Raw genomic sequence first — 5,687 nt, forward strand, 5'->3', positions numbered from 1 at the left:
CAAGTGGGAGTCCACTCTTCAGTATGTCAGCATCAAGACCCTGATCTGCAGTGGAATTTGCAGCCCCCTGCTGTGTCAGCTTCATTACTTCAAGGGAGGGTGAAAGCCTTCAGTTCCTTAGGTCACAACTGACACATGGAGCACATTTGGTACCTCTTCAGTTACTGACCTTTATGCCCAATCATGGCAGGATTGCTCACCTGAGAGATTCACAAGATCACATTCCCAATGCATCAGATCACTGTGTCACACACACACACATAAAGCATTTATTTGTCATTATGTATCTCTCCTGAATTTCCACCTTGATAGGCAACATGACTCACAAACAGCTTTAAATTTGGTTTCTCAAATGTCTGTCTAATGGTTTACAAAAGTCCAGTTACTCAAATGAATTTATCTTACAGTCTGGTTGTTTATTGTTCCATGCTGTGCCTCTGTGACATAAACCAAGAGTCAGTATATAAAAAGATTTATTTCCAATCGTTTATAACCAACCAATAAATAGTATGCCTGTTATATATAGTTCTGTGCATTGGGTTGCCAGTCTCCTTCCTTCTTTTACCTGATTTTTTTGGAAGTGGAGATGATGTAATGTTATGGGTCACTTCTATTAGCGTCCCTGGACTACAGTTCTACTATCTACTTTTTAAGCTGTTTTACCTTGTTATTATAAGATCTGCATATTTGTGAGCATCATTTATGTTATTAATAGTTAACCTCTATGGTAGTCACTTCTTTGGTTAGGTCAGAGACTAAAATCTGAAAATTAGAAATTCATTCTTTATTTCAGTGTGTGCGTGCTGTTTGTTGATCCCTCTCGTCTCTCAGAAAAGTCATTGTAGGCCAAGTCGATGAAGGGACAGACTGTGAAAGAATGGATGCAGAGCGTGGACTAACTATGTAGTGCCCACTGAATCGAAAATGTTGCTAAAGTTGCTTTTGTATGATTGTCTAACATTCCTCTGAGTCACCTCGTCTGCTGCTTAAAAACCCCAGAGCATTTTCTTCACCGTCTTGTGGCCATTGTTATAAACTCCACCCTGCTCCTCCTACGTCAACTACCACAGTCTGTTTCATTGCATGGCCCTAAAGGCAGAGCCATTTTTCCAAATTTAAGTGCACTAAGGGTATCCTGTTTCTACAAAACCAATGGATGTTAGTGGTTCTCTTAGGTTTTGTTTTGTTTTGTTTTTGACATGTAAGGCCATAATTGGAGTAATGTGAAAAATATTTTTCCTCCAGAACTTATTAGATGCTGCTATATACAATATTTTTTCTATCATTACACTGTAATGTATCCCAGCTACGCATTTTATATTTCCTAAAACTTCACTTCTGAGAAGGCCCTTCACATGTTTGTAAAAATTCATGGCCCACCCAGCAGCATTACTGTCTTTTGGTGTCTGGCCTCATGGTTTTTCTGTTGATTTTCCTGCTGTCAACATGTAATCTGTGAAGTGAAACAAAGGGAGGGGATCCAGGCTGAGACTTGGTGATATTCAATTCATCGACCCTTTCACCAGAATGCACCTGTGGTGTCGGCTACTGATTTTCTCATCTCCAGGCAACTCAGGCTGAGCTGGGAGCAGAAATCTCAAGCTCTTGTCACTAAGGACTCTTCTGGGCTTCCTCTGTAGCACCCACCATAACTAGCATAACACTTTACCCACAGGGGCTCAGCACATGCTTTTGTTGAGCTCAACAAATTGAGAATCCAAGTTGTCTTGATAAGCAGAGATGTTATAGTGTAGAGAACTGGATAGGGTAAGCAGAGGAACAAAACAGGTTGTCACTTTGTTATTGTTGTTGTTGTTGTTTCTAATAGCACAAAAATTGTGACTGGCAATTGCTGGGGAATCCTAAGGTAGGACTTTAGTCCATGACTCCCCCTACTTTCTCATTACATTCATGGAAGCTGCTTTACTCCTTTCTGCCTTAGTTATTTAATCTATGACTAGAGGATAAAATACACAATTTCTAAATGCTAGTACTATGACTGATACAGAATTTATTTTGGACACAGGTGAATCTTGAAGTCTGCAAAGCATTTAAATTACCAGAGAGAGGCTGGGCGTGGTGGCTCACACCTGTAATCCCAGCACTTTGGGAGGCCGAGGTGGGCAGATCACCTGAGGTCAGGAGTTCGAAACCAGCCTGGCCAACATGGTGAAAGCCTGTCTCTACTGAAAATATAGAAAATTAGCCAGGCATGGTGGCATACGCCTATAATCCCAGCTACTCAGGAGGCTGAGGCAAGAGAATCACTTGAACCTGGAGGCAGAGGTTGCAGTGAGCCGAGATCATTCCATTGCACTCCAGCCTGGCAAAAAGAGTGAAACTCCATCACCATATACATATGTATATATATATATATATAGCCAGACAGAAGATAGATCATCTGTGATTACTATGTCAAGGACAATTTTAGAATACTTGTTAAACTCACCTCTTTCTTTTCACAGCTGGCCAGGACATAATCAGTAGCTACTGATACCTTGAATACCTTGGCTGTGTTAACTGTTTTGACCCAACATGGAGCCAAGTTGTTGGTTGTCCCTTGAGATGCTGACATCTGGCTGAAGTCTAGGGTCACTGCCCCAGGACAGGTCATTCAGCTGTTTGAAAAAAAAAAAAAAACAGAAGAGAGACCAGGTCATCCACTGGGGTCATCTCCATGCAGCATGGACCACTGGTTCCAATGAACCCACCATCACTATACTTCTCAGGAATCGCTGGTCACTAGACTGAGAGTTCTGTGACAGCTGAGATCATGTCTTACTGATCTCTGTGTTCATGGTGCCCAGCTCAGGGTCTAGCACTGAGGGAGTTCTCAGGAGAGTGTTCATCAATTATTGAATGAAAGCAATTGCAAACCTCCTCTGACCTGCATTCCTGTCCCAAATGTCCTATTGGGGGTGCTGAGATTTCTCCCAGGATGCAGCAAATCCCTTTCCTTAGACCAGCCCTTACCTTACACCATTCATGCCCCAGGATCCCTCTCTGTGGGACATTGGAGGAAAATGAGTCTGTTCTGAAGAAGTCCTCTTATGGTTCCCCATGTCATTAGGAGCAATGTCTTCACCTAAACTCCCATTCTCTGGGTTGTCACAACACCCCAGTGTGGGGGAACTTCCATATTTTCTTAAAATGCTATGCTTGTGTTCTTTCTCTCATGGGCTTGAGTCCCTTTAGGGAGACATTAATATCTGAATCCCAAGTGTTTAACACAGTGTAAAGAAAATTAAACATCCAATAAATATTTATGAGATACTATTTTGAAACCTACTTCAACTGTAAGTACAGAAGAATATTATAAGTATCATTGCTTTGTATACTAGCAAGGGACACTTACTCTAGCACCTGACCTAGAGCAGAGCTGTTTAATGTAAGAATGGATGTCTCCAACCCTTCTCCCAGCATGGTTATTCCCTCTAACCCACACTGACCTGAAGAGCATCCACTGCTACGGCAGCCCAAGGTCGAGGCTCCTGGGTCTGGGGCAGGAGCTCATGGTTGCATCTTCCCCCTCTTGGAGTTGCTGCTGCCCCTCACTATAAACCAGCTCTGATCCACCCTGTGGCTCTCCATGGCCAGGGGCAGGAAACTCCTGTAGAGTAAGTTTCTCTCAGTCCCCACTGCTCAGCTCGCGCTGTTCCTTGAGGGTTTGGATGATGATAGGCATTGCCCATTTCCCCTGAGGCTTCTGTCCCAATTTGTCCTTATTCCCCCCTTCTTTGGTTTCCATGTACCAATGGCTTGTCCTTTGTGGGTTGTTCTCATCCCCTAAACCTGCTGACTTTCTTTCTTTCATCTGTTCCCTCAGTTCTGGGCTTCCAGGGTGTGGACTCAGCTCAGGTTCCTGCAGGAGACAGAGTCAGGTCTCAGCTGCTGGTGCTGTGCGGCGTTAAAAACCATCTCAGTTCCTCAGAGACTCAGAGAAAACACAGCAGGAAGGGACCTCAGAGGGGAGCAATAAGCCCTTACCTTACTGACAAGAAAAGTGAAGCCAAGAAAGACTAAGACTCTCCCAGGCTCCGTCACCACATGGTGGCAGCAGATCGACCACATAAGCCTTGGCCTCAGCCTCCAGGTCCAAAGCACCTAATTCACCTTCTAGGAACTCACTGCTGCGTTTCAGAAAACTCTGGATGAAAAACAGCAATTTCGACTGTGAAAACGAAAATAGTAAAAGGGTGTTTCCTTGGACAAACACTTTATCATGGTTCTGTAGTCCTAGTATTTATACTCGGTCAGTTGTCATTCGCTGGCTGGCAGATTGGGGCAGGGAGGACATAAAGATTAAATAGTGCTTAACGCAAGCCTGCTTTCTGGGACTGGGATCTCAGCTCCACCATTCTTCAGGAAGTTTTCTCTGCTGTAACTGCTGGAGAGTCTCAGCCCTCACGTGGGTCATTTCTTCATGACGATACCTGTTATTTTCTTCCTCTCTTGGAGACAAGAGAGGGCAGAGATTGGTTCTGGGTCTCCACAATTCTAGGTTTTTTCCTAAACCAGCCAGGTCAGCTGAAAGCAATCATGACAGAGAGGTCAGTCAGTGAAGAGGGTCCCAGGGGAGCAGGGGTCACAAGGACAGCCCTCATGGAGATGGTCAGGGTCATGACATGGGCAACATTTGACTAATTCTGCTGGGATGATGTGCCAAGGATTAAGGGGAGGATGCTGCCATAAGGAGAAGGGCAAGAACCAAAGGAGTAGGAGAAGAAGGAAAATAAAATGATTTCTATAACGATAGAAAGAAATGCAGAGCCCAGAGGCAAAGCCCGTGTCACAGAGGGTTAGTTCCAGGTTGTGGATCCTAACCAAGAAATTCCTGCTGGGCTTTGCTCAGCCCCATTTCAAAAAGGTTTTGGACCAGTGACTTATTTGTTACTTCCACCTTCCCCCTTTGTGAACAAGAATCACTAGAATCGTTTTTCTATGTCTGTCCCACCATTGCACACTGAGGGCAGATAAGCTGTTTGTTGAGTTTAATAGGTTAATAGAGGGAAGGGAATTATGTCAAGGATCTGGACTTAATGGACACCCTCAGAAGCTTCATTCACACTTGGTGTAGATGATTAGATAGATTTAAACTTTTGATCTGATGTGGTCTACATAACTTTTTCACTTTGGACTAATGCTTTAATGACATGAATTTGAAACCTAGGGGAGAGGATGAATGTATTTTGCAGATGGGAGAATGTGAGTGTCCGACTGTGGTAGATGGAATTTCTGAAATGGTCCCCAAACATGCCACACCCTTGTCTCTGAAGCCTGTTAAGGTGAGGAGACATCATTCCTGTGATTATGTTGTTACATGCCAGTTATATGACTTTAAGAGGATGAGATTCCCTATGTAAAATGGATTTTATCACATCGCTGCATACATGCCAGTGGTTTCTCTAGCCGTCAGGAGAAGGTGACATCAGAAAGAATGGGAACTTGAGAAGGACTTCATGAGCTGCTATTGGTTGGAAAATGGAAAAGGCCAGGTGAGAAAGAATGCAGGTGGCCTCTGGAGTCAGAGCATCTCCTGCCCGACAGCTAGCACAGAAAAAGAAAACCCAGTCTTTCAAATCCCCAAAAATGAATTCCTCCTATATCTGAAGAGAACTTGGAGAAGTAGCCTGAGCTCCACATAATTACATAGCCAGACACACCTGAATTGAGCTTCCTAAAACCCT

General features: G+C 43.8%; 1 long non-coding RNA gene across 1 annotated transcript; it reads right to left on the reverse strand.

Annotated features, from left to right (window-relative positions):
- Positions 1-3,455: 3,455 nt before the first annotated feature.
- Positions 3,456-4,163, reverse strand: LOC117075537. Its single transcript, XR_004434039.1, has 3 exons — positions 3,988-4,163; positions 3,753-3,862; positions 3,456-3,610 (listed from the first exon to the last, which is right to left on the reverse strand). It is a non-coding gene; the product is annotated as an uncharacterized LOC117075537 (long non-coding RNA).
- Between the last annotated feature and the right edge of the window lie 1,524 nt (positions 4,164-5,687).

The sequence above is a fragment of the Trachypithecus francoisi genome, unplaced genomic scaffold (genome assembly GCF_009764315.1).
Source record: "Trachypithecus francoisi isolate TF-2019V2 unplaced genomic scaffold, Tfra_2.0 Lachesis_group5, whole genome shotgun sequence".
NCBI lineage: Eukaryota > Metazoa > Chordata > Mammalia > Primates > Cercopithecidae > Trachypithecus > Trachypithecus francoisi.